Raw genomic sequence first — 17,640 nt, forward strand, 5'->3', positions numbered from 1 at the left:
GTTTTCTAAAATACATGCATACATACATATATAAATAAGCATTGGCAACATTCCATATATTTTAGAAAATCATGAGAAAACCTTTATTTTCTTTTCGAAATTTCTTTGAGCAATTAAGACCTTTATGAGGTCCATCAGTTTAATCTTTTGCAAGCTATGAGTCACAGAGGAAATACACTTGGAAATATTTGTAGAAATATTTTAGTTTTAACAATAAGAGCAATTAAAATATCAGAGCACATTTGTAGGACAGCTCACAAGCCATAGTGTATGTGTTCAAGATAGCAGGATTCAGCATTGGAAGAGAATAATCTAGATAAGATCTTAGTATTCTGTGTAATATTGTTAATGTGAAAGAATAATCCAGTGATATTAACAGTAAATGAACAAGGTACTTGCCAGATATATAACCAAGGGGGAAATACATCCCTATAGCAAAACAACTAGTGATACAAACTTGTGTAACCAACATTTAATCCAGATACAGACCTATAAGTATGAGACATATTATAAATTAAAATTAGCTTTGCTGTGCTGAAATGACTAAAGTATGGAATCATTTAAAAACTAATATATTCAAAGTGAAAGAAAAATCTCAAATGATCAGTCAGGTAAGGTGAAAAAAGATTCTCCAAGAGGGACCTAAACAAAATCTCTTGAATCTATGAATACTACCTTATCTGGGGGGGGGGGGGAGCTATTTGCAGGTATAATTAAGAGTCTTAAGATAAAGTCACCCTTGATTGTCCAGGGTGGGCCCTGAATCAAATGATACATATCCTTATAGGAGACATACAGGAAATAGATACTCAGAGGAGAAAGCCGATCTGAAAACAGAGTTTGGGGTCATGTGGATAAAGCCAAAGAAAGGAATGCTGACGGCCACCAGAACCTGGAAAAGATGATTCTCCCCTAGAAGGAGTGAAGTTCTCTTGACACCTCGATTTTGGAGTTCTGCTTCCAGAAAGATGTAAGAATAAATTTTGTTGTTTTAAGCACCCAGTTGTGGTTGTTTGTGAATAGCAGCCATAGGGAACTAATCAGCAAAGCTGACTTAGAAGCATAAGGACGACTACTACACATTTAGAAATATTCCGTAGATATTTCTCGTAGGTCTCTAGCCTTATGGGGTTCTCCATATTAAAATTATGTGATATTTATTAGTTAGAAATGATATACTCTTATTCTTACTGATTAACATGATGATGAAAATGTATAAATTAGTAGTTGTCGCAACATAAAAGTGCCATTATTAGTTTTGTTCTTTCTACTATGCTTGACTTCTTTGATAGGAAAGAAGACTTGGGCATGCTTTCTATGGATAGAAAAGGTGCTCACAGATGTTCCCAAATGCAGGCAACAAGATAGGAGGAAGCATTTATCAGGTCATGAAATGTCTCTTATACAATACCTGTCTGACTCATATTGGGCGTCCTGATCTTAAGCTCCCCAACCACAGTCAGCAGTAGTGATATGGTGTATATATTCTGCACATCTTTACATACAGCATATATGTATAGCATATATGTTATATATATATAACATAATATATAATATTATTATAATATTATATTTTATATATACTTTTTTTTTTTCTATCAGCAAAAGATGGGGAGAAAGACAGTATAAAGGGAAAATAAGAAAAGTGGTTGCTAAAGCTGTTTTCAACTGTCCTAGAATATTTCAAATTAAGTAAAAAGAGTTTAAGCCAAGGCTTCTCAACCTTGGCACTGTTGGCATAGACCAGATATCATGTCAGTTTTGATGGGGCAATTCTTTTATGGGTGCTTCCTGTGTATCACAGCATGTTTAGCAGAATTCCTCTTCTCTACCCACCAGTAATATCTCTCCTCCTAACTGTGATCATTAAGAAGGTCTCCTGGCATTGTCAGCTATTTTCTGGGAGGACACCTCCAGTAAAGAACAACTGGTTTAAGCATATCATTTTCAGGCCCATTTTATTCCTGTGTGAAATTTGAATCTTCACAATGACTATATAGAGTATATCATTTCTGTTTCAATTTCATATTGTTCTACACCAGGGCAATAATGGTAAACAGTCATTTCTATTTCCTAACCTCATGGAGCTTGAAGTTTCATGGGAAAGACCCACAGAAATTAAATTACTATGAAAGCAGATGCATGCTGATAAATGATAGCACATGCAATTAGTTGCCAATTCATAGCTCTTTCCTCTTTACCAAGAAAACTGGCATTTGTTCTGAGTGGCAAAAATACCCAATGAGATGATGATGCCTATTCCTTTTTGCCAGAAATTTACTTCGTGGACTCACTTGCCTTTTAAGGCAGTCATTTGATGAATTTTGTTGAATAAAGTGAAAGAAACTGGAATTTTAGAGGAAATACTCTCCTCTCTGCCAAAAAGTAAGCTGATTTCTCTGCCCAATCCTTTATTCTCCCTTTCCCCATCTTTGAAATTGTAAAATGGCTGTGAGGCTCAGTGGTGGGAGCCTTTTTGTTACACTGGGATGAACGGAGAGAGTCAAGCAGTGTGGACCTGGAGACCAGACACAACTGAAATGTGAAACAGAAAGTAATAAGCACTCCTGTAAACACAACTGCAGCCTCATGTTAAGTCTTTCTCTTTGGTAGTAAGGCCACTGGTTTTCACAGCAAAACCATAAAATAATGACAACACTGAGTTTGTGTGCCCTGCAGCAGCCAGGCAAGAAGGCTGCAGAATCAGCTTCGCAAATAAGTGCTTTTAACTCGTCAGTTTCCTTTTATCAATACCTAGATGCCTGAAATGATTTTGGGGGAGGATTTCATATATTTTTTTGGAGGGAAGAAGATTTATCAACCTCATCATGCACTATTAGGTGGGTTGCTTTTGAATAGTCTATCTCATCACACACTTCTGAATGGCACCTGTTGTATACCTTACTAACTGGATGAAAGTTAGTATTTTCCTTTGAATTTTTATTTAGATACCCTTGAGTTTATTTGGTTTTTCATCTAGTAAGCAAAAGTTTCTTTGAACACTGCATGAGCGATTCTGATTTTTAATACCAAGAAAATGAAATCCTTTCAGGAATACTTTTGTTTTTCTATTAGTTTAAATTCGTTTTTCCTACTCTAGCTGAAGTTTCTGACCTTATCACTGAGTTAGAAATCTACATGACCAGTTCAAAGGCTATTTTTGCTTTTTTAATGTCACTTCTCTATTTGTCTGCTTTTTGTATTTTTATCCTTCCATTTGAATAACTGGCTTGGCCTTTCAGTTTTACACAATCTAGGGCTCCAGATAATAATGGACATAGTAGACATGGGCCATTTTAATTACTATCCTGCAACTGAATATATTTCTTATTTCAGTGGAATCCTCCATTGTGCAGTTTTTAATAAGAAGCAAAATTGAGCTCTACCTAATTCCTAAATTCTAAGACTCATGTATCACTCTTGGGCTCTGGATTTTCTGTTTCTACCCAACAACCTGAACCCAGAGAAGCATTACAAAGATGCAAAGAGATTTAAAATTATTTTATTGCGGAGTCTGGTTATGAAGTAACAGTGGAAAAATGGTAACAATTTCTTAATAATCAAACTGATACAGTAGTCCTTTCTTTACTACCAAAAATTTTTGTCTTAAGGGTCTATTTTCTGGGCCTAGTTCTTTAAATTTCTAACAATACTGTGAGCTACTTAATGTCTTTTTAATGAAATTTCAGTTAGCCAGAGTTTGCTGTAATGCACCAAATAATTCAGAGCTGTGTTAAGCCTTACTGGAATCTGAGGTAAAAAGAAAAATCAGTAATATTGGCAATATATATATTTGATATTTTGTTCATCATGAGTCCTTACAATAATTTTATTTCTTAAAACACTATCATTAAAATATTATTCATCTTGATTATTTTGTGTATCTGTGTGTGTGTGTGCAGACAGCTAAGTACCAATAATGCAGTGTACAGGAGGTCTAAGGCTATTGAATGAACACATCAAAGAATGATCTATAGCCAATGTCATACAGTTGTAGAGTCTTGAAGAAGGTTGTTACAGGAAAGGATAGAAATACATGACACTGAGTATCCTTTGGCTTAGTGTATATTATGCCAGATCCCATTTTTTATTCTAAATTTATTATTTATATACTGGTATTAGAAATTAATGGGGCACCTGGGTGGCTTGGTTAGTTAAAGCGGCTGCCTTTGGCTCTGGTCATGATCCCAGAGTCTGGGGATCAAGCCCTGCATTGGGCTCTCTGCTCAGCAGGGAGTGTGCTTCTCCCTCTCTCTCTGCCTGTTAGTCCTCCTGCTTGTACTCTCTCTCTGTGTCAAAGAAATAAATAAAAGCTTAAAAAAATTTAATTTGTAGAATTAAAATTAATTTGAAGAATTTGTAGGCAATTAATCTATTTGTGATGGGCTCCCACGCAAAATATCACAAATTTATTGAATTGCTCCAACCTGTGATAGCAAGAAACATCCTAATCTCATCATATTCTTGATAGAATTTTGATTTAAAACTTAAAAATTATTTTCAGTGTCCTGTTTAAAACAAAACAAAACAAAACAGGCTATAGAGTGTTATTGTTAGCTTAAGTTCAACATAGATTCTAACATTTTAGTCATTTTAGGGACATAAAAACATATTTCAACATGAAAAGAAGTTTTTACAGTGCAATAGGATATGGAATTGCCAGGAGACATTAAGCCAACCCTTCTAAAAGAACTTATTTTATATATAAAATGCTCTTTTGAGAGCATTTTATACATACACATGCGCGCACACATCCAGAATGCTAATTTATTAACTTTCAGTGAGAAATATTATTTTCATGGGAACTGGAATACTTGTGTCAGCCAAAAGAGGCTACTGCTATCCTGTTATTGAATGTAATTTACTAGACAATCCAATAAAGTTTTTCTGTAATCATGATTCTGAGCACAGTGCCAGAAGATATGTTTTTGCTTACCAATATACGCAGAGTTCCCTCTCCCCAGGTTAGTGATTGGATGGGCACAAACAAATTTGACTCCAGTTATTCTGTTTTTTTCTTTTAAGATTTTATTTATTAATTTGAGAGAGAAAGAGAGAGCATGAGCAGAGGAGGGGGGGCAGAGGCAGCCAGAGCAGCAGACTCCCCGCTGAGCAAAGAGTCGGATGTGGGACTCAATTTCAGGACCCTGGGATCACGACCTGAGCTGAAGGAAGATGCTTAACAGACTGAGCCACCCAGGCATCCTGACTCTGATTATTCTTAATCCTATGCATAAAGGAAGGACCACCTTCTTTCTTATATGACCCATGTCATCTCTTCTCACATGTGATAATGTGTTCATTTTGGGTTCAGGCAAATCTTGCTGGACAGGGTGGATTTTTGCCTCTATAACCTGGCTGCACTTGTTGGTTTTTTGTTTTGTTTTGTTTTGTTTTTTGTTCTGTTTTGTTTTTTTACCAAGGAGAAATCATAATGTCTTGGCTAAAACAACCATGTTTTGAAAATATAAAACAAGTCTAATAATGTTTACTTTATAAAATTTCAAAAAACAATTTGTAAGAGGATTAACCTAAAATTATATATTGCATGGAATGATAACCATAAAAATTTTACTACATGTCACATTATTTATAGTTTTTAAGAACACAGGTCTGCATTCTAGTAATCAACAGGGAATCATACATTTTTAAAAAAGTGTTACATATGCTATCATTTCTGGGAAAACCCATTTAGCTTATCACTCTTAAAGCTGTTTATTTTTTCTTCTTAGAGACAAAATTTTATATCAACTCTAAATCACTTCCTGTTTCTATTCAATATCTATTTACAGCATTTCAAAATAGTATTCTAAAAACATTTGTGTTTCGATCATCTAGCGGAGAATTGGGTCGCCTGCATTCTTGAGCCATGTTTTTTTCCTTCCCTTTCTCCCTATTTCACTCTTTCCTTTCTTTTTTCCTCCCCCTCACCTCTCTTTCTCTCACCTTTTTCTCTTTCTCTCTCTTTCATTTTCTTTTCCTTATGCTCTATAAGATACAAATGTACTTTAGTAATCTCCTACCTGTACACAGCTTTGCTTATGTTTCTGTCTTAGTTACTTGGGCTATTTATGATGACTAGATTGTCACCATGTCATGGCAGTTACACTGCAAAGTATCCTTAAGTGTAATATTTTTCTTTTAAAAAATGGAATGATATTTATATAAAATTGAGTCTAAATACAATACATATAAAATACTGTTTACGCAAGATACTATATACCTTGCATTTATTATCAAATGTCACTGTCAAATACCCCAAAGCCACCTATGCATTCTTGTTTGAACACTGCTTTATTTAGACTTTATTTTTTGTTCTTTTTAAGATTTTATTTACTTATTTGAGAAAGAGAGAGAGAGAGAATGAACAGACTCCCTGCAGAACAGGAAGTCCCATAAGGGACTGGATCCCTGGATCCTGGGTTCATGACCTGAATGAAGAAAAATGCTTAACTGGCTGAATCGCCCAGGTGACGGACCCTATCTCTGACTTTGTAAAAGTAAAACCTGGTATGTTTACACCCTCACAGCTGAAAAATAGGATCAGGCACTTGGTCAATGATCTCTTCCCTCTTTCCATAGGTAGAGCAAAAATCCCGGTTTCGATTCAGTTATTCAGTTTCAACCTCATTAAGAGAGGTTCTGATTTGGGATTTTTATAAAGTAGAACAACTTCTGTAAGGACATGAGGCTTTTTAAAACTAAAAATGGGCTTTATGGGAGGCTTCTCAACACAGTATGCTAGAGAGATAAGTTCTATTCCCTAAACCAGAGTATAAACTCTTGTGTTAGACTCCTTCTCCAACCTTATAGTAAGGAATAATAATTAGGAAGATTTGCATAACAGTATCTTCCTTGGTGATGAAGTTTTGTTATTACCAATAAAAACAACAGTCCCATTTGCTAAGCATTTATAATATGCCAGGCCATGTGCTTAGTTCTTTGTATATAACACTTATTTTTAATTCACTTTAGCTTCCCTGCAGGAGGGAATGGTAGCATGACAGATTATTATTATTAGCTATTGGAGGGAAAAGAAACCTAAGATTTAGTGGCTTAAGTAAGTTATTGAAGGTAATATAACAAGTAAAGTCACCAATACTTGAATTTAAGTTTGAATCCAAATGCAATGCTCTCACTATTACTCTTCCAAGTGGGGAGAAGCTATTATCTGTAGATTCCTCTGGAATCTAGTGACTTTAGTGCTTGATGTTTGATGTGGAATGAAGAAAGCTTTCATTTAATGTCCTACTGGGGATATGAAATGTGGCAATATGTTCTTCAACTGTGTCTTCTTTACAATGAGAGAAATTTCAGGATGAAAATGTTCACAAACAAGTTGAATTCTTGCCACTTAACAGGTTTAGTTTCCAAAGAATAGCCTTTTCTCCTTTAAACTAGAATAGGATATCATTGCATGAAGTCCTGATTAATAAAGTATAGCCCAGCAGTTATCATTCATTCCCCTACTGTAAAAATGTCTCAAGGGAACCTCTCCCAAGGGAGTATATAGTTCTTCTGAACTAAGAAAGCATTAGTGTTTCAGGAAAGATCTCTTGATATTTGTTTAATGCAGATAATTTTGACTTATTAGTTTAACTAATCTTGGTCATTTAAACTTTCCCAACAGCTAAGAGAAAGTTAAGTGTGCTCTGAAAACCTTCACATGCAATACAACTATTACCCTGGCATAAACATGAAATAGAATTTAAAAAAAAAATCTGAAAAGAGTTTAATAAAATGCATCAACAAGAAAATTTGAGTATTTTTGTGAAATAAATTTTAATAATTAGAATTTTAAGTGATGATGTTATACTAGGATATATTTAAATTTGGGGTATTTTATATAATTTCTGGAACAGTTAAAGCATTTACCCACACAATGTAACCTAAGAAGCTTTATCATTTAAACATTAAATAGCAATGAAATAATTACCTAAAGTATTAGAAAACACTTTTACTTACAACTTCTATTTAACTTCATTGCCATTATAAATATTACCTAATGTTTGCTCATAGCTTTTAATAAATGGGCTCAAACATATAGAGCATTATAAAGACAGCCCAAGTTGAATATTGTGATCCACACAATTAAAATTCCAAATCACTGCTGTCAAGTACTTACCTCTTAGACATCCTTCCTTATTTATAAGGCCTAGCTCTTAATGTCCTAATGTCTTAAACATCCTTGGTAATTTTACTCTCAGATGGATATCTTAGCTTCCAGTTTCTTTATGTCTGTGATAGTGACCTTTCCTTCTAATTTATCTTCTGTAGCTATTCACATAGTTAAATCTTGGAGCTAGTAACCAGAAACAGCAGAATCTAATCAACAATTTAAAAACTCTTCTCTCCTGCCACAATGCTCCATTTGACCTCAATTACACCAGTAACTGACTGTGGTAACATTGAAGAGTTTAGTTCATTAAAACCACCTAATTTCTCACTATTCATAGCTTTCTGGCTGCTTTTTACTTGCCCAGCTAAAATTCCATGATATTTTACTGTTATTGTTATTATTTAATAATCAGTTCCCTTCTCCATTCCCTCAATCCTATTCTCTGGCAAAATCAAGCCCTGGAAGAATGGTGGTTTCTCCATATTTGCATTGGAACAGGTAACTGTTCCCGGAAAGAGAAATTATATAAATAAATAATTCCATATTCTTATCAAGTCAATTTCAGGTTTTCACTTCTTATTCACCTCAAATTTTCTAAAATATTATCTATGTATCCTGTGTCCTCTTCCTCCCTTTTTACTTCAGATTCATTCCAGTCCAATGACACTTCTGCTCCCAAAGCTCGACTGCTCTGCCCAGGTCTCAGAGACTTCATGCTGCTAAATCTCTATTTTTTAACTCGCTTATAGTCAACCCTTTACTTAATATTAAAGTCAACCTCTTTCCTTGGCTTTCAAAGACCTATGTGATCTGGGTCCTACTTTCTCATTCAGTATTGTCTTATTCAATATTCAGTTCTACCTTTATTTCCAATTACTCAGCCACATTAATCTTCATTCCATTTAAAAAAAAAAAAAACTTAAGTTTTTCCTATCTTAGGAACTGAACAGCTGTTTTATTTCTGCTGACTTGCTAGCTCTTTCTTGTCATTCAGATTATAACTTACTTAAATGTTATCTTCCTGGAAAGGGCTTTCCTGACCATCAAACACGAGATATACACTCAGTCATTCTTTAGAACACCAAATATTTTTATTTTATGGATGCTATACAATAGTCTTGGCTATTTGTTGATTAAATAGTGTCTAAATGCCTTAACCAGAATATGAAATACATGCGAACAGATACTTAATTGCCTTACTTATAATTTATTCCCAGCATAGGAAGCCCAAAATAAGTGAGACTGAATTAACTCTCCAAATTCATCCAATTTGCCACCAATCCCCATGTTTTCTGCTTTTAAGATATATATATATATATATATGTGTGTGTGTATAAAAATATATAAATACATATATATGTATTATTAAAGAGATTAAAGAGATTTTTATACATACATATATTTTAATCTCTTGAATCGGCTAAGATTTTGCTATTAGGGTTTTTATATATACTATCCTTTCTGCCCTGATTGCTCTTCTCTTTCTCATAAAGGGTATCTTTTCCTCAACTTTTAGGGTTCTCTTCATATATTATCATCCCAGAAAGAGCTGGTCACCCTATTCTGTGTAGAGTTACTGTTCCTCCCAGTCTTTACTCTTTTATCCTCTCCTTGCTTCATTCATGGCACTAATCACAACCTATTTTGGTTTTTTCCTCTTGTTTATTTTTGATCACATCATTTTAAGTTTCCATCAGAGGAATAACCATGTCTGTCTAACTCAATTTTATCTTAAGTGTGATAAAAACACATAATATAAAATTTACACCTTAATAATTTTTAAATGTATAGTTCAATAATTAGCTCAACTATTTTTTATCTCTTCTTTCTAGAATGTTGCCTGACACAGAGGAAGTGCCTGATAATGACTGTGAAAAGAATAAATGAAACATTTTGCAACTGGATCAGCTCCTTTTCTGTTTCTTTCTTTCATTTTATTTTATTTTGTTTTTTTTTAGTTTTTAAATTTTTAATTAATTTTATTTTTTAAAAGATTTTATTTATTTATTTGAGAGGGAGAAAGCACAGTTGGGTGGGGGACAGAAGGAGAAGGAGACACAGACTCCCTGTTGAACAGGGAGCCCGGTGCAGTCCTATCCCAGGACCCTAAGATCATGACCCGAGCTGAAGGCAGACGCTTAAACCACTGAGCCACCAACGTGCCCCTTCTTTTCTGCTTTTCACTCATTATTTTCAGTATAGCCCTAAATTTCATTTCTTTGAGATTACCCAGTAAGAATACAATAGCTAGTTTGCCTAATTCCTTTTGGATCTTTAAATCTAGTCCTTGGGTTTGTCTATATCCATTTATTTTATTAATGTCAAAAATTCCTTGGATCCCATTTATCTCTATTTTCTAGGCCAGCCTTATAAATTCTGAGAAAACAAAACAAATTTTATGGGGATTATAACTTCATTTTAAATACTTCCTAGGTTGAGTTCAGTTTGTCTTATATACATCAAAATTGGTTTGAATCCAAAGTAGAGAAAAAAATCATAACTATCCTACGATTATTTTGAAGTGCCAATCCAGAGATAAACAATAACCTTATGAGGTAGGTTCTATTAATTTAGTTACTTATCTAATGCATATATATTGATCACTTACTATATCAGGGCCTTGGGGTATGTGTTGTTAAACAAGACATAGTGTCTGAAAACAGAAGTGTTTATTCTGTGGTGGATACTGAGAAACAAATGAGTAATTACATAGTGATGTGGAACATTTTAGGATAAAAAGTAAACACAGGACTTCTTTGAAGCACATAAGAAAAAAAGATACTAAATCTTCTGAGTCCATTTATAAATGAGAAAACTGAGGCCTAGAGAAGTTCATGTGTTTTAATGCTAACATGTTGAACATATTAAAAAATTCTAAAAGATGGTAAAGCCAAAATTGAAACCATACTTTGTCTCATTCTGTAATTTAACTTCTTAATAATGCTATTGTATTACCTCCCATATATATATTGAGTACCTGTTTCAAACACTATATTTTATATATATTACATTATTTAAATTTCACAAACACTTGGAGGAAGATGGCAGACTAGGAAGATCCTAAGCTTACCTCATGTCAACCTAGATGTAAATAACTGTCAGAACAGACTCTCCACAGCTAATTATAGAGAAGAAGCCACACTGAAATCAGTAGGAGGGGTGGGGGCATGGTTTGGAACCAAACCAACCTGTGAGGCTAACCATAACAGGAAGGAAACCTCAAGAATGGAGAAAGGAGAGGACCTGACCCCACACCAGAACCCCAGCTATGGGGGACCTGCGCTGGGAAGACAAATCTCCATGACATTTGCTTTTGAAAATGACAGAAGCTTAACTTTGCAAGTTTTTACCATCAATAAAACAGCACTTAACATCTGGAAATTTAAATAGAGCTCTAGGAAAGCAGGAAGGCAATAGGAAACTGAGTTCCTGCCCTTAAAGAGACAGCATAGCAGACAACCCCTCTGAGATACAGGGTAGAAGCAGCAGTTGGAAAAATGCTTGGGGCATACTGGAAGGAGATTTATTTACTAATCTCAGTATATGTGTAGGAAGGACAGGGATCTTCAGGAGACTTCTCTAAGAAAAAAAGAGATGGTAGGACCCATTTCTTTCCCCATGCCCAGCCTACAATCAGGGATGCCTGTAGGAACAAGCACAAATACTCTCCACTTAGCTTGTTAAGAGTGTACCTCACTCCTGCATTCTCCTATTGATCCACTCCAACCAATATGTCTTACTTGGCAGGGGTCCATCCAAAACTGCTCTATAATTGCTTCTCAGCCTTTTGGCTAAGATCAAGTACAAAACTGCTCTACAAGTGTGGCATTAACAGACAGCCCCGACAGGGGCCAGCAACACTCCAGTTACTCTGGCCCTGGGGAGAGAGGAAGATAACCAGAAACACTGGTTCAACTGTAGCTCCAGCAGTGGGCTGAAGGCAGATATCTGGTCTGAAAATCTCTCAGGGGATAACACATGGATAGCGCCCTACAGTTCAGTGAGACTGCAATTCTAGTAAACATCAGGTCTGACACAACTCAAGCCCAAGACATCTGCAGACTGGCCTCTTTAACAACACAGGGATCAAACCCTACCCACAAAAGGCAAAGAGAGACATTGCAGATGACTACACTGAAGGTAAATACATCTCAGCCACAACAGTAGGGCAAATGCAACATACACAGGATATACTCCTGAAGGACGAGGTCCTGGTGACAGAGGACATTGCACTGCTGGGAAGTATAGGACTGCTTTCCCATAAAGCCACTATTTTCAAAAGCAGGAGATGTAGTCTGTTTTACATAGAGACAGACACAGAGAGTTAGGCAAAATGAGGAGACTGAGGAATATGTCCCAAATAAAAGAATATATCACAATAACAGCAAAAGAACTAAGTGACAGGAGCTAAGCAATATGTCTGATAGAGAATTCAAAGTAATGGTCATAAAGATAATCACAAAGTTAAGGATTTCAGTGGGGCCTCTACAAACAGAAAATATAAAAAAGAACCAATCATAGATGAGGAATTCAATAACCAAAATTAAAAATTAACTAGAGTGAGTAAATAGTAGACTAGAGGACTCCAAAGAACAGATTAGGGTGCTAGAAGACAGAGTAATGGAAAACAATCAAGCTGAAAGGATAGAGAAAAATAAGAAGAAATGAAAACAGTTCAAGGGAACTCAGAGATACCATTAAGCACAAAAACATTCGCATTATAGGGAACTCAGAATGAGAAGAGGAGGACAGAAAATTTATTTGAAGAAATAATACCTGAAGAGTTCCCAAATATGGACAAGAAAACAGAAATCCAGATCTAGAAGGCACAGAGAGTCTGCAACAAAACAAACCCAAGGAAGTCCACAAAAAGACATAATAATTAAAATGGCAAAAAGTAGTGTTAAAGAGAGGATTTTAAAAACAGTAGGAAGAAAGGAAACAGTTACAGACAAGGGGAATGATATCAGGCTATGAGCCAGTTTTTGAGTAAAAACTTTGCAGTCCTGAAGAAAGTGGCATGATATATTCAAAGCTATGCAGGGGGAAAAGCACCACCACCACCACCAATGACAAAATAGAAAAACAAACAAAAACCCTGCAACCAAGAATACTCTATCCAGGAAGGCTGTCATTCAGAATAGGAGGAGAGACAAAGAGTTTCCCAGACAAAACCATTAAAAGAATTCACCACTAAACCAGTTTTACAAGAAATGTTAAAGGGGATTCTTTCAATGGAAAGGGAAGACCATAAGCAGGAATAAAAAAAAAAAAAGTAGGAAAGGAAAAAATTTCAAAGGTACATATAAACATAATAAAAGTAGATTAATTAACCTTTAATGAAGTTAAAACAGAAAAGCAACAAATTCAAGTATATCTATAAAAATTAGTCAAGGGGTTCACAAAATAAAAGGATGTAAAATGTGATACCATATAGATAAAATGTTGTAAGGGGAAGAGTGAAAAATTTAGTGCTTCTGGAATGGGTTCAAACTTATGCAATCACCGACTTAATATAGGCTATTATATGCATAGGATATTATATATAAACCCAATGGTAACCACAAATGGAAACCCTGTAACGGATATGCAAAAAATGAAAGAAAAATGGTCCAGGCATATCACTAGAGAAGGCCACCAAGTCAAAATGGAAGAGAAAAAGGGAAGAAAGGAACAGAGAAGAAATATAAAAACAACCATCAAAAGGGCAGTAAGTACATACTGTCAGTAATTACTTTGAATGTAAATGGAATAAACACTCCAGGCAAAAGACAGGGTGACAGAATGGATAAAAAAGCAAGACAGATCTATATGCTGCCTACAGGAGACTTATTTCAGACCTAAAGATACATGCAGATCGAAAGTGATAGGATGAAAAAACATTTATCATGCAAATGGAAGTGCAAAGAAAGTTGTGATTGCAATACTTTTATCAGATAAAATAGACTTTAAAATAAAGACTAACAAGAGGGAAAGAAGGACACTAAAGGGATCATAATCATCAAGGGAACCATTCAACAAGAAGATATAATAATTGTAAATATTTATGCACACAAGGTGGGAGCAACCAAATAAAGAAAGCAGCTCATTACAAACATAAAGAAAGCAATAGTAACACAATAATAGTAGGGGACTTTAACACCACACTTACATCAATAGATAAAATATTCAAGGAGGAAAGAAACAAGGAAACAATGGCTTTGAGTGATAACTGGACCAGATGGATCTAATAGATACATTCAGAAAATTCAACCCAATAACAAATAAATATACATTATTTCCAACTGCACATAGGTCTTCAGAATAGATCACATATTGGGCCACAAAGCAAGTCTTAACAAATTCAAAAAGACTGAAATCATATTATGCTTTTTTTTTTTTTTTCTTCTGACCACAATGCCATAAAACTAGAAATTGACCACAAGAAAAAATCTGGAAAGAACACAAATACATGTAGGTTAATATATTGCCACTAAATGATGAATGTGTTCACCAAAAATTCAAAAGGGAAATGAAAAAAATGCATGGAGACAAATGAAAATGAAAACACAAAGCTCCAAAATTCTGGAGATGCAGCAAAAGTTGTTATAAAGGAAGATTATAGCATACAGGCCTATCTCAAGAAGCAAGAAAAATCTCAAACAACCAAATCTTATACTATAAGGACCTATTTTACTGTCCTTGCTCCCCTCCCCCCAGGGGACTTAAAAACAAGTCCCAGAAACCAGCTCCAGGTGTGAAGGCCAAAAAAAACAAGGCTGTACCCACCTCGAGTCTAGCCCTGACATAAATTCAGCCATCTTGGCAAAGCAAAAGCTGGCACCTTGCACTGTAAGAGTGGGTTAGCATAAGAATGGCCATCCTGAAGGCCCAGAAGTCATTTTACTGAGCGTCCCTAACAGGCTGACACTGCATATACCACTAGGGCGGTTAGGTGATGGCACCACAGGGACCAAATGTTGAAGAAAAACAAATCCTTAACTTTCAGAGATCACAATTCTGCAAGACTGGAATCTCCCTTGGTTTGCAAATGTCCTAGTGATTTACAACAAAAAGGGCTATCTTTTCAATGGCCCAATTTCCAGAGACAAATGACTCAGTTCCTCAAGGCCTAAGGTCGCACCATAAAACTGAAGGAGGCTGAGGCAGAAGGAAATGTAAATAAAGTTAGATTTCTTCTAAACCTAAATTTTACTTAACTGCCAGGATGGCTTCAGGGTGACGCCGGGCTGGCAAAAGGTTAAAGAAAGTTAAACTGTCAAAGTGGGGCACAAGATATGTAGCTATGAAGAAGTGCCTTGAAAATACTATATAAACCCTGGGCTTTGAGTGCTTGGGGTCCTTGTTGAAACCCGCTGCACCGGGCGGATACTTGGACCCCAGCTAGTTGGAAATAAACCTCGCTGCGTGACTTGCATTATCGAGAGTGTTCTCTGTCTAATTGAGGAGTGGTTGACTCCGTACCCTAACAATACCTAAAGGTACTAGAAAAAAGAAGAACAAAGAAAACACCAAACAAGTAGAAGGGAGAAAATAAAGATTAGAGTAGAAATAAACCGAATAAACAAAACAAACAAAAACACCCTGAAAAACTCCACAACAGAACAGATCAGCAAAACCAGGAGCTGGTTCTTTGAGAAGACTAATAAAATTGATCAAACTTTACCCAGACTCATCAAAGACAGAAACAGAGAGAGAGAGAGGACTCAAAGAAAATAAAAAAGGGAAGAAGAGAAATAACAACCAATCCACAGAAACACAAAATATTATAAGAGAATATTAGGAAAAATTATATGCCAATAAATTGGACAGTCTAGAAAAAATAGATTAATTCTTAGGAACATATGGCCTCCCAAAACTGAATCAAGAAGAAATAGAAAGTTTGAACAGACTGTTTACTAACAACGAAATTGAATCAGTAATCAAAAACTCCCACAAAAGCCCAGGAAGAGATGGCTGTGCAGGTGAATTCTAAAGAAGACTTAATGCCTATTCTTCTTAAACTACTCCAAAAAATAGAAGAGGAAGGAAAACTTCCAAGTTCATTTTATGAGCCCATTAACACCAAAAACAGATAAAGACATGACCAACAAAAAAAAAAAAAAAGAAAAAAAAAAGAGAGAGTTCTACGTGCCAATGTCTCTGAAGGACAAAGATGCAAAAATCCTCAACAAAATACTAGCAGAACAAAACCAGCAATATGTTAAGAAAATCCTTCCCCACGACCAAGTGAGATCTATTCCTAGGAATACATATGTAGCAACACTTTTCTAGATATTTCTCCTGAGTCAATGGAAACAAAAGCAAAAAGAAACTACTGGAACTACATCAAAATAAAAACTTTTGCACAACAAAGGAAACAATCAACAAAACAAAAGGACAACCTACTGAATGGGAAATATTTGTAAACAGTATATCTAATAATGGATTAATATCCAAAAAATACAAACCTTTATACAACTCAACACCTGAAAAAGTGTAATCCAATTAAAAAATGGGCAGAAGACATAAACAGACATTTTTCCAAAGAAAACATATAGATTACCAACACACACATGAAAAGATGCTCAACATCACTCATCATCAGGGAGATGCAAATCAAAATGATAATGAGGTACCACCTCACACCAGTCAGAATGGTTAAAATCAAAATCACAAGAAACAATAAGTGTTGAGGAGTATGTGAAGATAAAGGAATCCTCATGCATTGTTGATAGGAATGCAAACTGGTGCAGCCACTGTGGAAAACAGTATGGAGGTTCCTCAAAAAATCAAAAATAGAATTATCATATAATCTAGTAATTCCACTACTTACTATTGATCCAAAGGAAATGAAAACACTAATTTGAAAAAAATATATATGGACCCCTATGTTTATGTAGCATTACTTATAATAGCCAAGATATGGAGACAACTCAAGTGTCCATACATAGATTTCTGAATAAAGAAGAGGTGGTATATATGGTCAGCAAAATATTACTCAGCCATAAAAAAAGACTGAACTCTTACAGTAACATCAATGAATCTAGAGGGTATAATGCTAGATGAAATAAGTCAGTCAAAGACAAACATCATATGATTTTACTTATATGTGGAATTTAAGAAACAGAACAACAAAAGAGACAAAAAAAACAAACAGACCCTTAAATACAGAGAACTGGTGCTTGCCAGAGGGGACGTGTTTGGGGAAATGGATCAAATAGGTGAAGTTGATTAAGAGTAATGTATAGAATTGTTGAATCATTCATTATATTATCACCTGAAACAATTATAACACTGTATGTTAATTATACTAGGACTAAAATAGATAGATAGATAAGTGATAGATTACATCATGAGGAATATTTTGCATAGTACTAAAATTGGGGTTTTTAAAAATTTTGCTTCATCAAAGGAATAAAAAAATGCAAAAGTTTGGTTTTATCAGTTTTTATATGAGAGTAGTTACCTTTAGGGAGGATACATAATTGCTCAAAGTGGAAAAAATACAGAGATTACTAGGACCCACATTTCTCCGTTGC

This window comes from Mustela lutreola, chromosome 8, assembly GCF_030435805.1.
Source record: "Mustela lutreola isolate mMusLut2 chromosome 8, mMusLut2.pri, whole genome shotgun sequence".
NCBI lineage: Eukaryota > Metazoa > Chordata > Mammalia > Carnivora > Mustelidae > Mustela > Mustela lutreola.